The sequence below is a fragment of the Aquarana catesbeiana genome, linkage group LG02 (assembly GCF_042186555.1).
Source record: "Aquarana catesbeiana isolate 2022-GZ linkage group LG02, ASM4218655v1, whole genome shotgun sequence".
Taxonomy (NCBI): domain Eukaryota; kingdom Metazoa; phylum Chordata; class Amphibia; order Anura; family Ranidae; genus Aquarana; species Aquarana catesbeiana.
This window is the reverse complement of record NC_133325.1, coordinates 382,554,195-382,568,505: the sequence shown is the minus strand read 5'-3', so window position 1 is coordinate 382,568,505 and position 14,311 is coordinate 382,554,195. Positions and strand designations below refer to the sequence as shown.

The 14,311-nt window shown below is 42.1% G+C and overlaps 1 long non-coding RNA gene across 1 annotated transcript in view; it reads left to right on the top strand.

Moving 5' to 3' along the window:
- The first annotated feature begins 345 nt into the window (after nt 1-345).
- Nucleotides 346-14,311, top strand: part of LOC141128082 (uncharacterized) — a 178,950-nt gene continuing 164,984 nt past the window's right edge. Inside the window, exons 1-2 of the long non-coding RNA XR_012241639.1 lie at nt 346-699; nt 1,162-1,276. This is a non-coding gene — a long non-coding RNA (uncharacterized lncRNA). The remainder of the gene's footprint in view (nt 700-1,161; nt 1,277-14,311) is intronic.

Below are 14,311 nucleotides of genomic sequence, written 5' to 3'. Positions count from 1 at the left end.
TGCAGGTAAAAGGGTAAAGCACAGAAAATCAAGTATTATAAATGCTTATTTGCATAATTGTTTCCTTTCCATGCACCTTTTTTTTTTTTTACTTCTCAGTGCTGGCCAAGCTCCTCTACCCCTCCCCTCTTTACATAAACTTGTAGCTGCTAGAGAAGTTTAAAAAGGGAATACTATAGAGCAGAGGCGTCGTTAGGGTGGGCTATTGAGGCTGGAGCCCGGAATGTGGGCTCAATCGCCCCGAGTGTCTAAGTGGGTCCAGAAAGAACGCACAGCAGCGGCGGCAGCTGCTTTCTCCCCTCTGTGTAATGCGGCCATTGCAGCGCTGCCCACTGCACTGTTACCGGCGGAGTGAATCAGCCACGGCCGCTGGTTCCATATCTTCATGTGTGACAGTAGTAGTCCTTTCAGGGCGGCGTCGCCGTGCAGTCCTGTGGAGGAAGAGGAGGCGGCGCTGGGAGCTTGTCACAACCTCCGTCCATTAGTTGTTGGGTCAGTGAGTGGATTCATGTGCTCCCCTCCCCCGGCTCCTCCCCTTCTCCAGCGCTCTGAGGATCTCCTAAAATGTGCAGAGCGTGGATAATGGCCGCCGTGGCTGAGCAACTCCCTGACCTCATCTCCGGGATGGACGGCCGTAGTGGAGGACCTGCCAGAGCAGGCATCGCGATCAGCGGGGAGCCAGTCTGCCGGAGTCTCAAGGTACATACAGCATGTCCTGCTGCCTGACACTGACACATCCTGTGATGTCATTCCCTCACCGAGGGCGCCCCGCACATCCGTGCTATCAGCCGCCTGTCACCTCACACACACACAGCCCTAATGATATAATGCCATCTACTGTCCCCTGTCATCATCATCATGCCCCTCATCATTTTCCTGTTCTTGGCATCCCACCACACTACCTCCAATTCCTGTCATCAAACTTTTTATCATTATCCCCCCTGTACCCCCTGCCATATGCATCCCCCTGTCATCATCATCCCCCCTGTACCCCCTGTCATATGCATCCCCCTGTCATCATCACTCCCCCTGTACCCCACTGTCAGCTTCTTACCACCCCACCCCTTTAAATTTACTGGTGCACATCACATATGATGGACGCAGGGACAATTTTTTTCTTCCAGACACCATCAATGGGCAGGGACTTTTTTTTTATTTCAGTGACACCAAGAATGCAGGTGCATTCTCCCTCCAGAATCACGCTGTGTGTATGGGCAGCAGCCAGCAGGAGAATAGAATAACGGCCGTGGTGGCTGGGACAGAAGAGAAGATAAAGGTATTGAGGTGCTTCTGGTGTCTCCCCCTCTCTCTCCCCGCCTCTCTGCCTCCGCCCCCCCCTTCCCCTCTCTCCCCCCCTCTCCCATCCTTCCCCTCTCTCTCTCCCCCCCCCTCTTCCCCTCTCTCTCTGTCCCCCTCCCCCCCCACCAGATAAGTAATATTCAATCCGATTTATTTAAATACAATGGGTGCTGATTTTCAGTGACTTCATTTGACGGGCACAGTGGCTGCATTTGACGGGCACAGTGGCTTCATTTATCGGACACAGTGGCTGCATTTGATGGGGCACAGTTACTGCATACAATGGGCACAGTAGCTTCATTTGACGGGCACAGTGGCTTCATTTGACGGGCACAGTGGACAACCCCACCACCCAGCCAAAAAAAAAAAGCCTGCGCCACATACCCCCCCCCCATTGCCGGCCTTGGACTTCGGGCTGAAGCCCTGGTCTTTTTGCCACCTAGCAACGCCCCTGCGATACAGCATGAGTGCTGAACCTGTGGCCCTCCAGCTATTGCAGAACTACAATTTCCATCATGCCTCTGCCTTTGGGACTCATGCTTGTAACTGTCAGCCTTGCAATGCCTTATGGGACTTGTAGTTTTCGCAAACAGCTGGAGGGCCACAGGTTGAGCACCCATGCTATAGAGCAGGGATCTCCAAACTACGGCCCTCCAGCTGTTGCGGAACTATACGTCCCATGAGGCATTGTAAAACTCTGACATTCACAGACACGACTAGGCATGATGGGAATTGTAGTTCCTCAACTACTGGAGGGCCATAGTTTGGAGACTCATGCTAAAGAATGTCACTTGAGTGACAGCTTGAGTCTGTTGGTGCTGCTTACATCACATTCAAAATGGTGGTACCTAGCAGCAGTCTCGGGGCTTTTGAAGCTCTACACAAGGAAGGTTTTTTACAACTAAATAACGCATAAAATATGTTAAATGGACATATAATCTTTTAGGAAGACTGTAAAATGAATGATGTGGCAACAAGGTCTCTTTAACTGCAAATAGTTCTAGCCCTGCACTAGGCCTGAAAATTACCCTATAATAGCCCTAGTAAGGTGTTCATACATGGTAAGCTTCCAACAGTGATCTTAGTTGCTATATTGCATATTTGCTTGGCTACATCAATAAAAATTCTTGAAACTGTAGGGCAAAGGTGTACAATCATTTCATTGCATTCCTACCCCAGTGAAATGTGTCATTCTAAGACAATTATTTATTGCTTTGTGTAGAAATATGTCACATGTGCCTTATACACTACTTAATATATTGCATATCAGCACTTGGATGTAACCGGTGTTAATCATTTTTTTTTTTTAATAGTCATGTTCAAGGGCACATGTATACATAGCAGATAACATTTTACATGTGCGATGAAAAATGTAGCCCCGGTAGTACATCTTCTTATACCACTTCCCCTGTGTTTCTAGGCTGCTGTTATTGAAGTTACTGTGGTCTTATTTTAGTTGAGCTCTATTGGAGGAAAATGCTATTGGGTGGATTTGAGTTTTCATCTTATAGCCTATTGTTGCCCATAACAATATTAACTGTGGTACCCACTGATGATTATGTTCATATGTGAATTGTGACAAATATGTGAAAATGTGACAAATATGTTGTTGTACAAATAAGCTGGCATCTTGCAGAAATCTCATGAGAATGGCCAACCTAAGAATTAATATTAGAAACATGTATCCACACAGTAATGATATTACCATATATAAGAAGGATAAAAACAAAGCATATGGTTATGTTTTCATTTGAGGCCTCATGCACGCTTTTAGCCCAGGTTCACAATGAGCTACGGGAATGAAGCCAACTCACACGATTTCACTCCCGCATGTCAATCCCGATTTCGGCCGCAATTTCAGAGACATCTGTGCAGGTTTCTACACAAATGTCAATGTAAATCGCAGCCCGAAATTGCAAAAAGTAGTACAGAAACTACTTTTTAAAAGGGCGGTGTCATTGATGGCAATTGCCGCCAATTTGACATGCGATTTGACATGTCAAATCGTATGTCAAAACGCTCCAGTGTGAACCAGGGCTGACAGGCATTTAGTGTAAGCCTGTAAATACACCTGTATGTTAGCCTAGAGATTTACTAAAACTGGGCACTCAGAATCTGGTTCAGCTGTGCATGGTAGCCAATCTGACTCAAACTTCAGCTTCTTCAATTAAGCTTTGGAAATAAAACCTTGAAGGAAATTGATATCTATGCAGAGCTCTGCCAGATTTTGCACTCTCCAGTTTTAGTAAATAACCCCCTTTGTGTCCATGGACACAGGCATTTTAGAAGAAAAAAAGAAACATCACCAGTGAGTTCAGAAGAGGAGCGTTTGGGCATGAATGCACATAAACATGCATAAGTGAACGTCACGCTAGACACATTTACGCACGTTTATGCGTTAATGCATTCTAATGACCAAAATAAATTCAGATTCTGGCCAATAGAATACATAAACGCCAAACGCGTGAATGTGCATAGACGCATGTGCAAAACACAACTGTTACTGCCTTTGGAAGGCAGTTTTTCTCTTGCCAGGAGAAAAGGAGCAAGGAGCTCAGCTAAAGCTCAGTGTGCTTGAAGCCTTAAAGCAAAATAGAATTTCTTATAATCACAAATAATTTAAGTTATGTATTTCTTAAAAGACATAATATTTATTTTAAATGCAATTAATAAATACTCAAAATTTACTTGAGAATTCAGCCTCTTGTACTCACCTGTACAGAAGCATTGCATGGGGAAGGACTATGAGCCAATCAATGTCCTACATGCACAAGTGCTGACAAGGACATACTGAGAGAAGGAGAAAGTAGAAAGATGGCTTTGTCAGTCTATTGATCACCCCTGGTACATTTGAATGCTAGAGTGAGGTGACCAGGTTGTGTTGCCTAACTGCGGCAGAGAAAAGTCGGGTCGCCATGCTGGTTCTGTTGTCTCTCAGGGCTGTGCAAATCTCAGTGCTGGATGGACAGAAATACAAATCATTTAAGAGGTAAGAGGGCTCTCATACATTTTCTGTTTGTCTGGAGCACAGTTTTACCCAGTAGAGGACACCTGGCATGCAACACACACCTAAAAAGTCAAAGTACAAAGCGTAAAGTTTATTGGTTCACATCCTGTTCTTTAAAAATAGAAAAGCTTAAGAGCAGCTTCGAAGATACCAGTCACCTTTCCCTTAAGGCCAGTCAGTCTACTGGTACTCGGATTTCCACAGGGCTTCATGCGCAATGCTATATTGGCAAAACTTGGACACTCCCCAGCACGCAGAGGTGGAATCACTTACCGTAGATATGCTGGTGTATTGCTGGAGTGGCCAGGGCTAGAGGATGGTTGGATGCCAAACATGATAAGGTCAGGACTGGCTAACAGCTGACAGAAACAGTCTGTTGCCCAAGCAAGGGTCACAGATAAGGGTGGTCAGTAGAGTGGCCCATATCCAGGCAAGAGATCAGGGCAGGTGGCAAACAAAATATTAATTCATGTCAGGGGAAGAGGTCAGGACAGGTGGCAATATGCTTGGTTACAATATGCCTGACAACACCTTGACATGCCTCATTGGCTTTTTTGTGGCATTGGTGCAGTGAAGGCTTCTTCATGGCAACTCGACCATGCAGCTCATTTTTGTTCAAGTGTCGTCGTATTGTGCTTCTTTAAACAACTACATTGTCTTTTTCCAGAGCAACCTATATACAGTAGGGATCATTTAAGTTAATTTTTTTCCTCATTATTGTACACACAGCACCCCATATTGACAGAAAAACACAGAATTGTTGACATTTTTGCAGATTTATTAAAAAAAGAAAAACTGAAATATCACATGGTCCTAAGTATTCAGACCCTTTGCTGTGACACTCATATATTTAACTCAGGTGCTGCCCATTTCTTCTGATCATCCTTGAAATGGTTCTACACCTTCATTTGAGTCCAGCTGTGTTTGATTATACTGATTGGACTTGATTAGGAAAGCCACACACCTGTCTATATAAGATCGTACAGCTCACAGTGCATGTTAGAGCAAATGAGAATCATGAGGTCAAAGGAACTGCCTGAAGAGCTCAGAGACAGAATTGTGGCAAGACACAGATCTGGCCAAGGTTACAAAAAATTTCTGCTGCACTTAAGGTTCCTAAGAGCACAATGGCCTCCATAATCCTTAAATTGAAGACGTTTGGGATGACCAGAACCCTTCACAGAGCTGGCCGTCCGGCCAAACTGAGCTATGGGAGGAGAAGAGCCTTGGTGAGAGAGGTAAAGAAGAACCCAAAGATCACTGTGGCAGAGCTCCAGAGATGCAGTCGGGAGATGGGAGAAAGTTGTAGAAAGTCAACCATCACTGCATCCCTCCACCTGTCGGGGCTTTATGGCAGAGTGGCCCGACGGAAGTCTCTCCTCGGTGCAAGACACATGAAAGCCCTCATGGAGTTTGGACTCCAAGATGGTGAGAAATAAGATTCTCTGGTCTGATGAGACCAAGATAGAACTTTTTGGCCTTAATTCTAAGCGGTATGTGTGATTTAAACCAGGCATTGCTCATCACCTGTCCAATACAGTCCCAACAGTGAAGCATGGTGGTGGTAGCATCATGCTGTGGGGGTGTTTTTCAGCTTCAGAGACAGGATGACTGGTTGCAATTGAGGGAAAGATGAATGCGGCCAAGTACAGGGATATCCTGGATGAAAACCTTCTCCAGAGTGCTCAGGACCTCAGACTGGCCCGAAGGTTTACCTTCCAACAAAACAATGACCCTAAGCACACAGCTAAAATAATGAAGGAGTGGCTTCACAACAACTCCGTGGCTGTTCTTGAATGGCCCAGCCAGAGCCTTGACTTCAACCCAATTGAGCATCTCTGGAGAGACCTAAAAATGGCTGTCCACCAACGTTTACCATCCAACCTGACAGAACTGGAGAGGATCTGCAAGGAGAAATGGCAGAGGATCCCCAAATCAAGGTGTGAAAAACTTGTTGCATCTTTCCCAAAAAGACCCATGGCTGTAAAAGGGTGCTTTTACTAAATACTGAGATAAGGGTCTGAATACTTAGGACCATGTGATATTTTAGTTTTTCTTTTTTAATAAATCTGCAAAAATGTCAACAATTCTCTGCTTTTCTGTCAATATGGGGTGCTGTGTGTACATTAATGAGGAAAAAACTGAACTTAAATGATTTTAGCAAATGGCTGCAATATAACAAAGAGTGAAAATTTTAAGGGGGTCTGAATACTTTCCGTCCCCACTGTAATCTCCTGATGTTACCTGTGGGTTTTTCTTTATATCCCAAACAATTCTTCTGGCAGTTGTGGCTGCAATCTTTCTTGGTCTACCTGACCTTGGCTTGGTATCAAGAGATCCCTGAATTGTCCACTTCTTAACCCTCCTGTGGTATTCCTGAGTGTAGCTCGGGGTTAAATTTCAGTACCATTAGGGGTAACGCTGAGCCACACTCAGGATTGCATTGCAGAATCCTTGTCACCAGGATCCTGAATCCAAATTTTCACGATTTTTCAGGGTATGCAAAGTTTTGAGCACAACTATATACTGTGTATATACAGTGGGTAAAATAAGTATTGAACACATCACCATTTTTCTAGACAAATATATTTCTAAGGGTGCTAGTGACATGAAATTTTAACCACATGTTGGTAAGTCATGCATGGCGGTTGGGTGCATTACTTATTGTTTTCTTTGAAACAATTGTAGCTGCTAATTCCAGGTCTTTCTGAGGCTCTTCACAAATGGTCCTTGGCTCTTGGACAACTCTTCTGATAATTCCTTTGACTCTTCTGTCAGAAATCTTGCGGTTTATGGTGAAATGATGTTCTTTCCACTTCCAGATTATGGCCCCAACAGTGCTCACTGGAACATTCAGAAGTTTAGAAATCCTTCTGTAACCAATGCCATTAGTATGTTTTACAACAATAAGGTTGCAAGGTCTTGAGAGAGCTCTTTGTTTTTACCCATCACAAGATGTTTCTTGTGTGACACCTTGGTAATGAGACACCTTTTATAGGTTATCAGTTGAGACTGAACCACCTGATATTAATTTGCACTGACAAGGAGCAGGATTGCTTTCTAATTACTGATAGATTTCAGATGGTGTCTTGGCCTTTCACACCTTTTTGCACCCCCCTTTCTTCATGTGTTCAATACTTTTTCCCTGTGTCATTCCATATATTACACATAACTAGATTTCTGAACTTATTTGTGTTGGTTTCTTTGTATGTATGGATTGCTACCATGGGCTGCTACCATTATGCGGTGAAAATTTATATATATAAACTTTATATATAAAATTTTCACCACATTTTTTACCTTACTGTTGCAAAACATACTGATGGCATTGGTTACAGAAGGATTTCTAAACTTCTGAATGTGCCAGTGAGCACCGTTGAGGCCATCATTTCGGAAGTGGAAAGAACATAATTTCACCATAAACCAGTCACCACCAGGTGGTCCTGGCAAGAATTCTGCCAGAGGAGTGAATTATCAGAATAGTTGTCCAAGAGCCAAGGAACACTTGTGGAGAGCTTCAGAAATACCTGGAATTATCAACTACAATTGTTTCAAAGAAAACAATGAATGCAAGTAAAGCACACAACCGCCTTGGCCTGTATGCATGCTCACCATGCAAGACTCCATTGCCAAGAAAAAAAAAAGCATGTTGAAGCTTGTTTAAAGTTTGCTGCACAACATTTATGCCGCGTACACACGGTCGGACTTTTCGTCTACAAAAGTCCGACAGCCTGTCCGACAGACTTCCGACGTACCTTCGGCGGACTTGCGGCAGACTTTGTTACGAACGGACTTGCCTACACACGACCACACAAAAGTCCGACGGATTCGTACGTGATGACGTACACCGGACTAAAATAAGGAAGTTCATAGCCAGTAGCCAATAGCTGCCCTAGCATGGGTTTTTGTCCGTCGGACTAGCACACAGACGAGCGGATTTCGGGGTCCGTCGTACTTACGACGTAAAGATTTGAAGCATGTTTCAAATCTAAAGTCCGTCGGATTTGAGGCTAAAAAAGTCCGTTGAAAGTCCGGAGAAGCCCACACACGATCGGATTACCAGCCAGCTTTAGTCCGTCAGCGTCCGTTGGACTTTTGTAGACGAAAAGTCCGACCGTGTGTACGCGGCATTAGACAAGCCTGTAAAATACTGGGAGAATATAGTCTGGTCAGATGAGACCAAAATTGAACTCTTTGGATGCCATAATACACACTATGTTTGGAGGTCAAATGGCACTGCACATCACCCCAAAAACAGCCCCATACCAACAGTGAAGTTTAGAGGTGGGAACACCATGGTGTGGGGCTATTTTTCAGCATACGGTACTGGCAATCTTCATGTCATTCAAGAAAGGATGAATGGAAAAATGTACCATGACATTCTTGATAAAAATCTGCTGCCATCTACGGGGATAATGAAGATGAAATGAGGGTAGCCATTTAAGCAAGGCATTGATCTCAAACACAAAGCCAAGGAAACTCTCAATTGGTTTCAAAGAAAGAAAATAAAGCTGCTAGAATAGCCCAGCCAATCACTTGACTTGATTTCTATAGAAAATCTATGGAAAGAACGAAAGATCAGAGTTCAAAGAAGAGGCCAGAGGAACCTTCTAGATTTGAAGACTGTGTGGAAGAATGGGCCAAAATCACACCTGAGCAATGCATGCGACTAGTTTCTTCATACAGGTGGTGTCTTCAAGCAGTTATTACCAACAAATGATTTGTATTAAATCAATTTTAGTTAGCATGTTCAATACTTTTTCCCTGTGTCATTCCATTTTTACACATAACTTAATTTCTGAACCTATTTGTTTTGGTCTCCTTGTATGTATGGATTGCATGGGTTGTTACCGACGTGTGGTGAAAATGTCATGTCAATAGCACCTTTAGAAATATATTTACCTAGAAAAATGGCAATGTGTTCAATACTTATTTTACTGTATATATATATATATATAAAAAGTTTGCATACCCTGGCAGAAATTGAGAAATTGTGGCATTAATATTGAAAATATGACTGATCATGCCAAAAAACTGTCTTTTATTTAATGATAGCAATCACATGAAGCCATTTGTTATCACAAAGTTTTTTTTGGATCCTTTTTAATGATAACAGAAATCAGCCAAATGTCCCTAAAAAAGGTTTACATACCCTGGAATGTTTGGCCTTGGTACAGACACAGAAGGTGGCACACACAGGTTAAAATGATAATTAAAGCTGCATTTCCCACATTTGTGGCTTTTTAGATTACAATTAGTGTCTGTGTATAAATAGTCAATGAATTTGTTAGCTCTCACATGGATGCACTAAGCAGGCTAGACACTGAGCCATGAGGAGGTAGAAAAAAACAGTTAAAAGAACTGCGTAGCAAGGTAATGAAACTTTACAAAGATGGAAAAGGATATAAAAATATATCAAAAGCCTTAAATATGGCAGTCAGTACGGTTTAATCACTTATTAAGTGGAAAATTAGGGGCTCTTTTGATACCAAGTCAAGGTCAAGTAGACCAAGAAAGATTGCAGCCACAACTGTTGGAGGAATTGCTCAGGATACAAAGAAAAAAACCGCAGGAGAAATACAGGATCCCCAAGTTTTCCACTTCTTATTAAGTGATTGAACAGTACTGACTGGCATATTCAAGGCTTTGGATATCTTTTTGTATCCTTTTCCAGCTTTGTAACGTTACATTACCTTGTTACGCAGGTCTTTTGACTGTTCTTTTCTACCTCCTCATGGTTCAGTGTCTAGCCTGCTTAGTGCATCCATGTGAGAGCTAGTAAACTCATTGACTATTTATACAGACACGAATTGTGATTTAAAAAGCCACAAATGTGGGAAATTAACCTTTAATTACCATTTTAATCTGTGAGTGCCACCTTCTGTGTCTGTATCAAGGCCAAATATTCCAAGGTATGTAAACTTTTGATCAGGGCAGTTTGGGTGATTTCTATTATCATTATGAATTAAAAAGGATCCAAAAAACTGTGTTAATAAATGGCTTCATGTGATTGCTATCCTTAAATAAAAGACATGTTTTTTGGCATGATCAGTCATATTTTCAATATTAATGCCAAAGTTGCAAAATTTTTGCCAGGTTATGCAAACTTTTGAGCACAACTGTATATATACAGTCAGGTCCATAAATATTGGGACATCGACACAATTTTAATCTTTTTGGCTCTATACACCACCACAATGGATTTGAAATGAAATGGACAAGATGTGCTTTAACTGCAGACTTTCAGCTTTAATTTGAGGGTATTTACATCCAAATCAGTTACAACAGTTTGTATATGTGCTTCCCACTTTTTAAGGGACCAAAAGTAATGGGACAATTGGCTGCTCAGCTGTTCCATGGCCAGGTGTGTGTTATTCCCTCATTATTCCATTTACAAGGAGCAGATAAAAGGTCCAGAGTTCATTTCAAGTGTGCTATTTGCATTTGGAATCTGTTGCTGTCAACTCCCAATATGTGATCCAAAGAGCTGTCATTATCAGTGAAGCAAGCCATCATTAGGCTGAAAAAACAAAACAAACCCATCAGAGAGATAGCAAAAACATTAGGTGTGGCCAAATCAACTGTTTGGAACATCCTTAAAAAAGAAAGAAAGCACCGGTGAGCTCAGCAACACCAAAAGACCCAGAAGACCACAGAAAACAACTGTGGTGGATGACCGAAGAATTCTTTCCCTGGTGAAAAAAACACCCTTCACAACAGTTGGCCAGATCAAGAACACTCTCCAGGAGGTAGGTGTATGTGTGTCAAAGTCAACAATTAAGAGAAGACTTCACCAGAGTAAATACAGAGGGTTCACCACAAGATGTAAACCATTGGTGAGCCTCAAAAACAGGAAGGCCAGATTAGAGTTTGCCAAACATCTAAAAAGCCTTCACAGTTCTGGAACAACATCCTATGGACAGATGAGACCAAGATCAACTTGTACCAGAGTGATGGGAAGAGAAGAGTATGGAGAAGGAAAGGAACTGCTCATGATTCAAAGCATACCACCTCATCAGTGAAGCATGGTGGTGGTAGTGTCATGGCGTGGGCATGTATGGCTGCCAGTGGAACTGGTTCTCTTGTATTTATTGATGATGTGACAGCTGACAAAAGCAGCAGGATGAATTCTGAAGTGTTTCGGGCAATATTATATGCTCATATACAGCAAAATGCTTCAGAACTCATTGGACGGCGCTTCACAGTGCAGATGGACAATGACCCGAAGCATACTGCGAAAGCAACCAAAGACTTTTTTAAGGGAAAGAAGTGGAATGTTATGCAATGGCCAAGTCAATCACCTGACCTGAATCCGATTGAGCATGTATTTCACTTGCTGAAGACAAAACTGAAGGGAAAATGCCCAAGAACAAGCGGGAACTGAAGACAGTTAAAGTAGAGGCCTGGCAGAGCATCTCCAGGGATGAAACCCAGCGTCTGGTGATGTCTATGCATTCCAGACTTCAGGCTGTAATTGACTGCAAAGGATTTGCAACCAAGTTTTAAAAAGTGAAAGTTTGACGGATGATTGTTAATCTGTCCCATTACTTTTGGTCCCTTAAAAAGTGGGAGGCACATATACAAACTGTTGTAATTCCTTCAACATTCACCTGATTAGGATGTAAATACCCGCAAATTAAAGCTGAAAGTCTGCAGTTAAAGCACATCTTGTTTGTTTTATTTCAAATCCATTGTGGTGGTGTATAGAGCCAAAAAGATTAGAATTGTTCGATGTCCCAATATTTATGGACCTGACTGTATGTATATGTGTGCGTGTGTACTGTATATGCATTACTTTGTTTTCTTAAATACCTAAATGATGACAAAGTTAATGCTGAATAAACAGATCTGTAACAGAAATGTAAAAATTGCTCTCATCCATAGGTGTGGAGCTAAAGTGGTTAAAGGATGTTGTCTATCTATCTATAATGTTTCTTGACATTTACTGCTTGCGTTGCCCTACAGCATATTTTCTCATCTATACAAATAAACAGGTGTTGAGCATTATCTCAAAAAAGAAAACGGAGTAGCATAACAAAGGGTAATTCACCTTTACAGCGGTCTCAGAGCAGCCGGTTATTTCAGACTGACTGTGCCCCTGTTTCTTTTGTTATAACAGTGCTGGAAGCCAAAGCAAACATTCAGCTGTTACACACACAAAATGTTGCTTGATTTGTCCGGCACAAGTGAACTGAAAATCCTGAAGAAGGGGAAAAAAAAAAAAAAATCTTCTTCAACCAAAATGAAAAGCAGACGGTAGCCCTGGGCGTCTGCGGTTCACAGTTATGTTCTGACAGTAACTGCTGATACCTCCTAAAGGAATTTACATTCTTTGAAGAAATACTGACAGGCCATTATAGGTTGCACTTTCTGAAGAGTGAAAAATGCATTTACTTATACATGAGGATCATTTCAATGTACTGCTTTAAAAAGTTTGACTTGAAATAATGACCCTAATGCAGTGTAAGGCAGGTGGCACCATATGTAATGTTTCAAAGTAATAGTTTCCTCATGGACCTTTATAATCAGAAGGTGGAACACAGTAGAGTATACACTCAGAGCTTATGTTTCAGCCACAATTTATGTTACCATACGTATTTAGTTATCATATGATCAAAAGACATGTAAGGACACTGAACCGGGATCACACAGCAAACACAAGCCTCTAAACGTGGAAGCTTTTCCCACAGACATGTGCTTTACCGCTACGGCGAGGACAGAAGGAAAAAATTATTTTCCATTTGCTGCTGGGAAAACTGTTTTCTATACTTGTCAAGCTGCTAAAGACTTTGTACATGTCATCGGAACCTTTATTTCTTGAAATTACTTTCCAGCTTCCATGCAGCAGTGATTTATAGATTCTAGAAAGTAGGAGGGAGAGATAGTGACATAAATCAATAGGGATCAAGATATGATGTCCTCAGTGGTACTGTATTTTATAAACTCTACTTAGATGTATATACACTTCCCTCTCACTGGGGAGAATGGACTGTCAGAAACACATCATACATGCAGAAGTAGGCAACGTCTATGGCTTTAAACTGGATCAGCAGTAATTTCTAATACTGTAAGTGAATTTACAGATGAGTGTGGTATAGTTCTTTAAAAGTGAAATTAAATAAAGAGAAAAAAACTGGCATGGGGTTTCCTTTAAAATTCAAACCAGATCTGTCTCTAGGCATGCAGCAGAGAGCATGTGGGCCTCCTTCCTGAATCATACCTAGCCACATGCCTTTCAACATTGAGGGGGTACATTGCAAGGAAGGAGTCGACTTGCAAGAGGCATTTTTGTCCCAATGTTGGCGAGAAGGACCTCATCCCCACAGCCAGTCCTCAAGTGGATGTAGGGCTTGTGAGGGGACTTATCAGAACCTGGAAGCCCACTTTAAAATAAGTGGGTTCCCAGATATCCTAGCCCAGATAATTAGACTCACCACCTTACAGGGGTGCCCCTGCCTAACAACCAAAGTTAAATGACATTCAGATCCCTAGTTGCTTTTTGTAAGTAAACCGACCAAGGATCTTGGGTGATGTCATTGATCAAAAAGGGTCATGACCTTATTTGGTCAATGACATTGCCTGGGATACCCAACCAGTTTGTTCACAAACAGCAGCCAGCAATCTAAAAGGGTGAACTGGCTAAATTTGGTGACGTTGTTTGGCACTTTGTAAAACTGAAAACAGGATGGATTTGGGTTGAACTCACTAGGTGGTGTTATATTAATTAACGTATGAATTGGGATTTAGGTATCTAGTGTATAAATATTGGGCACAATATTGTTAAAGTTTTTCTGGATTCTAGCAGACTCTTTTCCTCATTTTACATCTTACGGTTGTCCTTCTGTTAACAGATCCCCTGCTGAGTTGGATTAAAATCGGACAGATGTCACTTTTGTGACATTCATGTCTGCACTAATTTTTTTTCTTCTGAAGGCAGGGGTGTTAAACTCAATTTCATTGTGGGTCCAATAAGCATTATGGTTGCCCTCAAAGGGCGGGGTGTAT